Source organism: Canis lupus, chromosome 27 (assembly GCF_011100685.1).
Source record: "Canis lupus familiaris isolate Mischka breed German Shepherd chromosome 27, alternate assembly UU_Cfam_GSD_1.0, whole genome shotgun sequence".
Classification (NCBI taxonomy): Eukaryota; Metazoa; Chordata; class Mammalia; order Carnivora; family Canidae; genus Canis; species Canis lupus.
The window spans coordinates 20,330,923-20,343,797 of record NC_049248.1 but is presented as its reverse complement, the minus strand read 5'-3'; the positions used below and the strand labels follow the sequence as shown (position 1 = coordinate 20,343,797).

The window sequence follows — 12,875 nt, the reverse complement described above, 5'->3', positions numbered from 1 at the left end:
TTATTTATTGGTATATTTTTTATTGGAGTTCATTTTGCTAACATATAGTATAACACCCAGTGCTCATCCCGTCAAGTACCCCACTCAGTGCCCATCACCCAGTCACCCCCACCCCCCGCCCACCTCCCTTTCCATCACCCCTTGTTCGTTTCCCAGAGTTAGGAGTCTCTCATGCTCCGTCACCCTCTCTGATATTTCCCACTCATTTTCTCTCCTTTCCCCTTTTTTCCCTTTCACTATTTTTTATTTCCCTGTATGAGTGAAAACATATGATGATTGTCCTTCTCCGACTGACTTACTTCACTCAGCATAATACCCTCCAGTTCTATCCACGTCGAAGCAAATGGTGGATATTTGTCATTTCTAATGGCTGAGGAATATTCCATTGTATACATAGACCACATCTTCTTTATCCACTCATCTTTCGATGGACACCGAGGCTCCTTCCACAGTTTGGCTATTGTGGACATTGCTGCTAGAAACATCGGGGTGCAGGTGTCCCGGCGTTTCACTGTATCTGGATCTTTGTTTGTTTGTTTGTTTTTTAAGAAATTAAACATACAGTTTTATTGAAATACATAGCATTATAGAAACAATCTAAAATAGGTTTATTGAAAACAGAGCAAATAGCATTTTTTTAATAAATTAATTTTTTATTGGTGTTCAATTTACCAACATACAGAATAACACCCAGTGCTCATCCCGTCAAGTGCCCCCTCAGTGCCCGTCACCCATTCACCCCCACCCCCCGCCCCCTCCTCTTCCACCACCCCTAGTTCGTTTCCCAGAGTTAGGAGTCTTTATGTTCTGTCTCCCTTTCTGATATTTCCCACACATTTCTTCTCCCTTCCCTTATATTCCCTTTCAGTATAATTTATATTCCCCAAATGAATGAGAACATACACTGTTTGTCCTTCTCCGATTCACTTACTTCACTCAGCATAATACCCTCCAGTTCCATCCAGGTCGAAGCAAATGGTGGGTATTTGTTGTTTCTAATGGCTGAGTAATATTCCATTGTATACAGAGACCACATCTTCTTTATCCATTCATCTTTCGATGGACACCGAGGCTCCTCCACAGTTTGGCTATCGTGGCCATTGCTGCTATAAAATCGGGGTGCAGGTGTCCTGGCATTTCACTGCATTTGTATCTTTGGGGTAAATCCCCAGCAGTGCAATTGCTGGGTCGTAGGTCAGATCTATTTTTAACTCTTTGAGGAACCTCCACAGAGTTTTCCAGAGTCAGCCAACTTACTTAAAAAAAAAAAAAAGGGCTAGGAGAAAAAATAGAACAAATAACTTTAGGTGTTAGTATATTATGCCACAGGAGGGGTGAGACAGGAATAATGCACTTTATTAATGTTATTAACCCAGCTAGGAAACTATAAGTTCACTTTTCTTCATATGAAGGTCTCCATTATTCTGGGTCTTGTTCCTATTTATGGGGGTAGTGGTGGGTTATGTTTAACTCTGATATTGATAAAACAAACCATACATTAATACTTAAACAACGACAAAGACCTCCTGAACAAGAAAAATATATTAAGAAGTATTCCTTACTTACTTGAAGCTACCTTATACACCAATTTAAAGTTGTCATGCGGAGAATGAGAATAAAATATTTTACCTAATTACCAGTTAAACCAACTTCTATTTCTTTTAAAATAATGTTTTCATTTCCCTTCAGTGGGATGAAAATTACAGCAAATCCTTACTAGTAAGTATTCAGAATCTTAGCCTGACTTTTCCTAAGTGCTTTGGCATCATTATTATGCCCCTTCTAAATGCCCAACCCCTATACATGCTGGAAAACAGAACCATTTTAGTATTAGCTTCAACAAAATTTAGAGGCTTACTTGCCATTTTTTTTCATCATTTTCCTCTGGCTACAACCTCTCTCTCACTTTAAGCTTCTTGAAAGAATCTTCTTAAATCACAACTCTGATTCTTCAAAACCACCATGTTCTATTTCTCCCTACAATATCATTAAAAACAGAGCATGTTCAACAACAACAACAACAAAAAACCTATTAGAATGAACAAATTAATGCAGCAGAACTGCACACTACAAAATTTACATACGGTTGAGTTTCTACACACTAATAACGAGCTATTGGGAAGAGAAATTAAGAAAATAATCCATTTGCAATTGCACCAAAAAGAATAAAATACTTGGGAATAAATTTAACCAAAGAGGTTAACTGGTGAAAGAAACTGAAGAAACTATACGTAAATGGAAAGATCTATCATGCTCGTGATTGGAAGACTTTATATTGTTTAAATGTCCACACTACCCAAAGGCAAACTACAGAGTCAATGCAATCCCCATCAATATACTAAAGGCGTCTTTCACAAAACTGGGAACAAAGAATCCTAAAATTTGTACGAAGCAACAAAAAGATCCTGAAGAGCCAAAGCAACCTTGAGAAAGAACAACAACACTGGAGGTATTATGCCCCTGATTTCAAACCATACACAAAGCTGCAGTAATCGAAGCGGTATGGTACTGGCATAAAAAATGGAGGGTATTATGCTGAGTGGAGTAAGTCAATCGGAGAAGGACAAACATTATATGTTCTCATTCATTTGGGGAATATAAATAATAGTGAAAGGGGATAGAAGGACGGGAGAAGAAATGGGTAGGAAATATCAGAAAGGGAGACAGAACATGAAGACTCCTAACTCTGGGAAATGAACTAGGGGTGGTGGAAGGGGAGGAGGGCGGGGGGGTGGGGGTGAATGGGTGACGGGCACTTGATGGGATGAGCACTGGGTGTTATTCTGTATGTTGGTAAATTGAACACCAATAAAAAATTATTAAAATTTTTTTTTTTTAAATGGACACACACAGCAATGGAATGGAAGACAGAGCCCAGATATAAGCCAACACTTCGATGGTCAGTTACATACAATGGGGAAAAGAAAGTCTCTTCCTCAATAATGTTGGGAAAACTGGACAGCTTACGTGCTAAAAAAAAAAAAAAAGTGAAACTGGACAACTCTCTTATACCATATACAAAAATTAATTCAAAATGGATTAAAGACTTGAATATAACACACGGAACCATAAAACTCCAAGAAGAAAACATAAGTAGTCAGCTTTCGACACCAGTCTTAGTAAAACTTTTTGAGCCATTTTCCTCAGGCAAGGTAAAACAAAAAGCTTAAAGGTAAAACAAATGAAATTACATCAAACTAAAAAGCTTTTGCAGAGACAAGGAAACCATCAACAAAACAAAAGACAACCTACTGAATGGAAGATGGTATCTGCAAATCATACATCCAGCAACAGGTAAATAACCAAAATATATATATTTTTAAAAAGGTATATACAACTTAATTTTTCAAAAAAAATTTTTTAATAATGGGCAGAAATTGAATTGACATTTTTCCAAAGAAGACATGCAGATGGCCAACAGACACACGAAAATATATTGAGCATCACAAACCAGGGAAACCAGAAGCACAACGAGACACCACCTCACACCTATGAGACTGGCCGTCCACTCCTCCCTGCGTCTAAGGCGAAGCTGGAGAGGCCGGAGGAACTTCGTCCAACAAGGGCCACCGCGCAGTCGGTACCTGAGAGCAAGGAGGTGGGGGAGGGGGCTAACGAGGGATCCGGAGGAAGGACCTAAGGAGGGGCAGGTGGATGCCTTGAGCGCCACCGCCCCCAGGCCGGGGAAGAGGCGGAACTGCGCGCCCGCTTACCTGCTCAGCACAGGTGACACCCGCGATGCCTCCGCCGACCACCACGAACCTCCCTGCCGTCGAGGGAGGGCGCGCGGCCTCCATGCTCTCAAACTCCTTGGTGGTTTCCTAACAACCAGAACGCGAGCCCCGGGAGCGAGTGCTTTGGGAGCGGAAGTCAAGCTGGGCGGCCACTTCCGGTGCCCGCGTAGGAGCCTGGGAAGCTCAGCTACGGGTGCCCGGCGGCTCACACTTAGTGTCCTTGCGTTTGCGCTTCGGGCTGATTGAGGATCCCGAGGATGTCCCTTTGACTTCAGGGCTTTGTTGTACCGTCTCTACCCCTGGATGTGGTTTTTTCCACGCAGGTTGGATAAAGAGAAGACACGAAACAAAAGGAAAGGGAATGGGTCTCCACGAGGAGCTCGGCGGATTGTCTGAGCACAGCCCAGAGTTCCCACCGGCGGAGCGTTCTGGGATCCCACGAGCTGCCCCGAGCTGTCGCTGCTCGTTCTTGCGAGGAATTGGGCGTGGGCTGAGCCTGTAGACTCGGAGGCACGGGCAGTACCGGCCTCGCTGCCTTTCGCCCAGCAGTGCGGGATTTTGTGTTTTGGAAGCGCATTCTTCGTGACGCATTCAAGCAAAGCAGTACTGCTGAATTGTTCTCCAAGAAGTTCTTTCCATCTGCATGCAATTTTGACCCCAGCTAAAATTCCCAGTAGTAGAGAGAGTTGCTCGCCATTTTGCCAAAATAAGTGAACATTCCTCCCAAGTTTCTGGGAAATGGCATGTGTGAAGCCTGAATGAAATATTCCCAATCTTACTGCTAATACCGTTTTGTTGTTGTTGTTTTGTTTTGTTTTTGGTGGCATTCATTTGTTCTGAAAAATGACTAAATTAAAAAAAAATTATTCACATTATCACAATATTTACTATTTTCATTATTTTGCTATATACTCTTGCCTTTACTTTCTAACATCATATTTTTCCCTTGGGATTGTATTATAGTATTAAGAAGGTACAATTTCTCTAAATGCTCGCTCTAAAACTAGCAATTACAATCCCCCCCCCCTTTAATTCTTTAAGCTCTGGAAATAACTATTCTATGTATTTTACAGGGAATATATTCTAACCATATAACCATTCTATATATTCTATAGGAAAGCCTAGCATGTAATTACTGACATTTACTGATACTCTAATGATTATTGTGCTTTGATTTAATAAATTAATTAGTAAGCAGTTCAGTATTGATTCTAATTCCTATTAGTAGCTTAGACAACCAAACAAAATATTTCTAGGAGGAGGAAATAGTACTTTAAGCACACTGCAATCTAGTCCTGCTTACTTCTGCAGCTTATTTTCTTTTTTTTTTCTTTTAAATTTTTATTTATTTATGAGTCCTAGAGAGAGAGAGAGAGGCAGAGACACAGGCAGAGGGAGAAGCAGGCTCCATGCACCAGGAGCCCGACGTGGGATTCGATCCCGGGTCTCCAGGATCACACCCTGGGCCAAAGGCAGGCGCCAAACCGCTGCGCCACCCAGGGATCCCTGCAGCTTATTTTCATGCGATCTCACTCACATTGTGCTCCATCTAGATTGAGCTACACTGCCAGCACCCAGGACGTGGTTATGTTCTTTCTCTTCTGAGCATTTGCATGTAACTTTTTCTATGATGCTATTCTTCCAACTGATTTTCCCTAGCTAAATTTTCACGAACCTTTGGTTTCAATGACCCATCACTTCCCAAATGTCCTTTGGGTCATCAAAAATTATCAAATTATCAAATGTCCTTAAGACTGAGCTAAGTGTCTTCTCTACATTAACCTTCTCAAGGCTCCAATAGCGCCTTGTCATGCCCTGAATTTAGACTTATATCACCTTATTTTGAAACACCTACTACCCCATCTGACCCCCAACCCCCCAACATCATAAACTCCTTAATCTCAGGGATTATTACTAGCCTCCCTTTATACCCCCAATCTTCAATTAGTAGTGAGTCCTCAGTGTAGACGTCCTGAATGAATTAGTAATTAGGTGGAGCATGAGACTGTCTGAAGTCCCCAAAGACTTATAGATTCATTTTCCAGGGTCAAGATCTTCCTGTACATTATGAAAGCTAGCTACCCTTCAGCAAAGGCAAGGAGACGAACAACCTGGAACTCAACTACCCAGAGAAAGTGGAGAAATGCCACTGGAGTGGAATTATTGTTTAATTACATTGATGTTTGACTATTCTCCATTTTAGTGTATAAGGCAACATTTTAACTTCAGTTACATTGAAGATAAGAGAAATTCAGATTGTTTTCTGATAAATAAATAAAATATTTCCCACAGCTAGTTATACTAAGGGAAGAAAAAGGAACAATACTTTCTATTTATACTTTTAATTCATTGAAATCTCTCATAGCTACCATAAAATAAATTAAGATATAAAGAAGGTAAAGCATATTTTCTTCTAAATGAAAAGCAAAAAGTTATGGTATCAAATGGATGTGGCTAATTTATTTGAGTTGATAAAAAATACTGACATTAGAACTAGGTTGTATCAAAGAATTTTATCTGTTTTAAAAAGAAAAAGTCATTCTGGAGACCCAGGATCGAATCCCACATCGGGCTCCCGGTGCATGGAGCCTGCTTCTCCCTCTGCCTGTGTCTCTGCCTCTCTCTCTCTCTCTGTGACTATCATAAATAAATAAAAATTAAAAAAAAAAAAAAGAAAAAGTTATGTTGTTTCAAATAATACCGCAAATACTGCAATTTCTTATCCATTACTTTTTTTAAATTCACACTAATCTGAGACAGATTTATATGAAAGTTTAAATATAATTTCTCCTTTTTTAGTTGTCAAAATACTTTCAGGTGTCAAATAACTTTCAATCAAATCATATTTGGTAGCAACAATGATTCACATTGAACATGCCAACTCAAATACATCCAGCTAAAAGTAAAAGGACATTTGCATTTCAACATTAAACTTGGGAAGCACAAGTTTTAAGCAATTTCTGGTGTAGTGCAGGTGAGGTCATTTATTGTATGGGTCTTATTTATATTTTTATTTATTTATTTATTTATTTATTTATTTATGAGAGAGAGCAAGGAAGGAGGGGCAGAGGCAGAGGGAGAAAGAGAATCCTCAAGCAGATTCCCTGCAGAGTACGGAGCCTGACATGGGGGCTCAATATAATGACCCTGAGATCATGACCTGAACCAAAATCAAGAGTCAAACACTTAACGGACTGAGCCCCCCAGGGGCCCATGTATGGGTCACATTTTGAAGAACAGTTATTTAAAAAAACATTTTGCGTAACACCAAAAAATGTTATCATTGTGGCATTCACAGAGGGACAGTTTTTCTTCAGAAAGATGAAACATTTATTTAAAGGGATGCATCAGCTGGCTGTGCAGTGATTCACTTTTTTGACATGCTTGAAGTAATCTAATGTAATACCAGTTATAGAACAGTTGTAGTGTCTGGTATTTGTAAAGAGTTGGACACCCATTCATTTCTTCCTTTCTTTAGACCCAGCCATCTGCCCCAGGAACCTATACTATCTTTTTTTATAAAAAAAACATTCCATTTGAAAAGGAATATTAATGTCAATTATCAGATAGCATGACTTATGTAATCATAATGTAACGATTTTCCTCACATTACAAAGTAATTCAGAAATGTGTCAAAGTATTATTCAAACGTAATAATAATGCAAAACATAAGTAACTCTTTTAATAATATTCCTATTTTCCTTTTACATCTCCAGGTTCTTTTGCTCTCTGTATGATCCATTTTCTTTTGCCTACCCCTAAATGTACGCGTTTCTCAAAATCCTATGTGAAATTCTTTTCTCTTTCTATCCCATCTTTTTAACACATCTTTTCCTTGTTGACTATTGAATATACATTCTTTCATTATTTTTTACTAAAGAATTACAATTTTGTTTAAATCAATTGTGTACTACCAAAAAATATCTGTCTTTCCATACCTTTTTGCTGCTGAGGTGGCCAAATGACACAATTCTGGTGACTGAGTAAGTTTAAGTCAGTCAGGGATTTAGGAAACGTTTGTTCTCCTGACACAGGTACTACTAGTTCCTCCTTTTCTCTTTCTCCTTCTTCCTGCCTGGAATGTGGATGTGAGATTAAGGGTAGAGCAACCATCTTGCAACCATGAGATTAGAAGTATGAAGATGAGGAACACCTTGGTGGCTCAGCAGTGAGCCTTTGGCTTAGGGTGCAATCCCGGGGTCTGGGAATCAAGTTCCACGTCAGGCTCCCTGCGAGAAGCCTGCTTCTCTCTCTATGTCTCTGCCTCTCTCTCTCTCTCTCTCTCTCTGTTTCTCGTGAATAAAAAAGCAAAATCTTTTTTTTTAGAAAAGAAGTATAAAGATGAAAATATATTTGCTAATGATATACAGGGGAGAGGCGGAAAGACTCTTCTCTAAGGCTTAATCGAGCCCCCTTTAAAACTCTGGATGGCCTACCTCCAGGCCTCTTGTTGCCTGAGACAAATAAATCTTTCAGCATTTAAGCCACTATTAGTTTTCTGTCCTTATGGCTGAACATAATCCTAACCCAGCTCCCTTTTATTTAATTACATAAGGAGTGAAACATCAGATTCACTCCTGTTATATCTTCAAACTATAATTATTCCTATTGCTTGTCTCAGATTTCCTTTCAATGTGCTATTTGAAAATGTACAGAACTGAAGGCGATATTTTTTTATCATTTTCAAAGTCAGACAAATTGCTTTTAGTTCAAAGGAGTTCACTGATTTATAGTGGCATCTCTTGCTGTGATTTATCTGAAACATTTTGCTGAGGTATGATGTAATTTATAATTTGGGGAACTTGCTGATAATTTGATTTCCTTATGCCACTCCTGACCACACTGACATTAATTTGTGCTAATTGTTCCTGGAAATCCAATCCAAATTTATTTTAGTGAATATACTTTATGGCAGGGCATGACATATTTTATTAGACACAGATTTAAATTTCCTACCCTTTCTATATTGAGGTTGCTTAGCAGTGAGTAAACAGTAGGCGGCTGTGCAGATGAACTTCTAGTTAACACCTGTATGTGTATATATATGTATGTCCACTTCTGAATGTATATATGAATGTCTATATTTATGTCTAGATCTGATTGGGATATCAAATAGTTACATAAATTTAACTATTTCCAAGGCAATGGCTTTGTTTTCCTCCCAATCATCATGGATTCTATTTAATAATTTAACATAGCAAATTTCTAAGTCTGAATATATTTCTTCACTTTCATAGAAGTTTACATAAATCATAATTAGTCAAATATGCTTAATAAGTTCAATGATTTTTACTTGGTAATGAGAAATATAATAATAAAGTGAATTGAAAGAAGTAATTTAGGTTATGCAAATGCAAATCAGCATGATCATTCTAATGTCATTTAAAAGTTTAAAAATCATTACACTTTCACTGATTTATTCATTTAACAAATATTTACTGAGCATCTACTATGACCCAGACATTGTTTTGGGCCCTGGGATATATCTGCGAATCTGTGAATAAAACAAACAAAAATTTCTGTCCTACCAGGGAAAGACAGACAATAAAATAAATAAAGTATATAAGGTCATGTTTAAAAGTGCTTACATGTATAGAAAACAGAACAAGAAAAGTGGGATCTTATTGAAAAGATGATATTTGAGGTAAGACATGAAAGCAGGGGCAGCCCCGGTGGCTCAGTGGTTTAGCACCTCCTTCAGCCCAGGGCATGATCCTGGAGACCTGGGATCAAGTCCCACGTCGGGCTCCCTGCATGGAGCCTGCTTCTCCCTCTGCCTGTGTCTCTGCCTCTCTCTCTGTGTCTCTCATGAATAAATAAATGAAGTCTTTTAAAAAAAAAAAAGGCATGAAGGAAGGGAAAGAGCCTTGTGGATGTCTGGGAGAAGAGTAACATAGGTGATGGGGCAAGGACAGTAAGGACAAAGGCTTTGAAATGAGAACATATCTACCAGAACAAGGTGTTGCTAGGAGGCCAATCTGGCTGGAGCAGAGCCCTGAAGGGGAAAGAGCAAGATACAAGGAGAGAGAATCAGTTAAAGATGAAGGGGAGCTCTGTAGGCCATGTGAGAACTTTGGCATTTATTTAATGAAATGAGGAGGGCTTTGAACATAAGAATGACAAACTTGGAAGGTAAGATCAAAACCAGAGAGACAAAGTGCAGCAGGTGAAAGGAGATGGTAGCTTGCGTCAGGAAGAAGCCTTTGGATTCTGGATATATTTTGAAGGAAGAACCAACAGGACTTCGGGAGGTTGACCATATACTTTTTATCATGTACACATTTCTAAAATGGAAAAGGGATACTATTAAGTACTATGCCAAGATAAGAGACATAAACCAGAACTGTCCTGGATAAAACTGGACATAAAATCATTTACAGATGTTAGTGATCTTGAAAGACTTTTTTTCTCCCTTTGCAGAATAATTTCTCCTTTTCTTTCCTCTTAAATCTGCTCCAATTAGGTCTTGCCTTGTAATTCATAAAAATTGATCTATTTTGCAATTGTTTACCCTGGGTCAGAGAAATGCCTTCTGGGAAAAATCAGCATTGAATGCTTGGAGAGATGTATTGGAAGATAAACAAGTATCCTCCAGAGTTTTTGGCTTAAGTAGCCCTCATTAGAGAAAACTATTTTTAACATTTTCATTATTTTTGTTTTTTCTGGCATCACTTTTTTTTTTAACTAACTGACTTTATGCTTTTTATCTCCTTCCTATGGAAGATATAACTCTCTGAAATAACCCATTATACATATATCTACATGTATAATAGTCCTTTTGATAGCACTCATCTCAATATAGTCAACCATAATTTTGATTAAATATGTATTCAAAGTTTATATAGTTATGACTCATAAATATTGTTCATAGCAACTATTATACTATTATTACATTTCTTGTGTAAATTTTTCATTTTCCCTGGAGTTAACAGTTGTCTCGCTTTTTTATTTGCTTAATTTTCTTTGTTCCTATCACTTACTTTCTTCCTAAACTGCCCCAAAAATGAAGCTATGACAGAAATATAGAAAATTAATATATTGGGTACTACTACGTGCTACATACTGCTCTCATGGAGTTAATATTCTAGATCAGTTAGTTCAAACACTTAATATTTCAACTCAATAACTTCAAACACATTAATAACATATTCCTTAGGATTTTCCCTCCTTGAGCTCTTCATTTCTCTGATCCAGTTGAATTGAACATTTTTTAAAGATTTTATTTATTTATTCATGAGAGACACACACAGAGAGACAGAGACATAAGCAGAGGGAGAAGCAGGCTATCTGTGAGAAGCCTGATGTGGGACTCAGTCCCAGGACCTGAACCAAAGGCAGATACTCACCCCTGAGCCACTCAGTCACCACCAGTTGAACTGAATTAATAAGAAAATTATTAAAAGATTAAAAAAATGAAGTAATGAATTAATATAGTAGTAGGTGATCTAAGTATGTCAGTAATTAAAAGGAAATAAAATTAGATTGAACAGTTAAAAGATAAATTGATAAACAGGGTAAATAATCTAAATGTATAGTGTTTATAAAAGAAACATGCAAAGATCATGTATAAGATCACATGTATAAGAAGATGCAAAGATCAAAAGTAAAAATATGAAAAAATTACATTAGGTGAATATTAGCCAAGATAAAGTTGGTACAGTTATTTATATCAGATAAAGGAGACCTTAAAGTAAAAAAATAATTATTAAGAATAAAATAAATCATCACACAATGATAAAGATTTAATACACTTTGAAAAAGATTTAATACACTTTGAAAATATAGAAATTTGTGACGTCTGGCTGGCTCAGTGGTTGAGTGTCTGCCTTTGGCTCAGGGCTTGATCCAGGGTCTGGGGATTGAGTCCCACATCAGGCTCCCTGTGAGGAGCCTGCTTCTCTCTCTGCCTGTGTCTCTGCCTCTCTCTCTCTCTCTCTCATGAATAAATAAACAAACCTAAAAAAAAAAAAAGAAAATATAGAAATTGATCATAGTGAAGAAGCTCAGTTTTGATGATAGAGCAATGCATTATCATTGTCACCATAGGTGACTGAGATACTAAACTCAAGTATACCAGAGCACCGAGTACTAGAAATGTGTGAGACTTAAAGGATAGTGAAGAGCCCCAGGACATTATGTTTGAAAATAGCCACATTTAAGGTTTTGTTGAATTGTTGTATGAAGATGTTCATGTTAATAAACAGAAAGGTCCTCTCTACATTCAAACAGGCTTTAGAAGGCCAATCATACACTTGCAAAATTTTACCAGTTGTAGCTATTAGAATCTCCTGAGCATCCTGACATGGCTTTACTTTTTTCTTATTTTTTAATCAAAGTTCTTAGAATCAAGTTCAAATGTGAACATAGGAAAACTGTATAAGTTTTTAATGCTTCCTGCTCTGATCAAGGCTATATCCTGGAACTGAGTTAATAATAACCACAGCTAAAAGTTGTAAAATGTAGGATAGCCAGGTATAATTATATACTAAGTGCTTTTCATGCATTATCTCTATCCTTTTATCTCTCTACAGATAAAGCACTTTTATATTATATTACAGATATTATCTTTTTCATATATAAATAAAGGAATTGCAGCTAAAAGAAATTAAGAAATGTATGTAAAGTTTTGAAAAGAGCCTGGATCCTAACAAAGGTCAGCCTGGTTCTGAAGCTCATCCTTCCCACCATACCACCAACCTTACTGTAGTAGCTTCCAATGTCCTGTTAATTTTTTGCTCTTCACCATGACAATAGGACATCCTTGAAATGCTTGATTTTATTTTTCTATTATGGAAATTGAACACACTTAGACAATATCACCTGGGTATAGACAGATACTAATTATAAACTCAAATCCAAAAAAAGCTCCAGAAACTGGCTTTGAATGTCCTGGTATTCAAAGCATTTGGTTTTGTTTCAGAGCTATTTACTTTCCTGTTCCATTTCTGTAGATGAGTGACTCTGGACAAAAGTGTTCCCAAGGACCCGATACCATATGAGGAAGCCTGAGGAAGCTTCAGAGAAACAAATGGTTTTCATTGTCTTATTCTTTTACCTGGTTTATCCTGCCAGCCTTATGTATCCTACTGATCCAGGCTACATTTAGGATCTTTATAACTAGAGTAGAATCAGTGCTTTCCA

General features: G+C 37.7%; 1 long non-coding RNA gene across 1 annotated transcript; it reads right to left on the bottom strand.

Annotated features, from left to right (window-relative positions):
* Window positions 1-1,859: 1,859 nt before the first annotated feature.
* On the bottom strand, window positions 1,860-4,603 carry LOC119877629. Its single transcript, XR_005379645.1, has 3 exons — window positions 3,714-4,603; window positions 3,490-3,584; window positions 1,860-1,977 (listed from the first exon to the last, which is right to left on the bottom strand). It is a non-coding gene; the product is annotated as an uncharacterized LOC119877629 (long non-coding RNA).
* Between the last annotated feature and the right edge of the window lie 8,272 nt (window positions 4,604-12,875).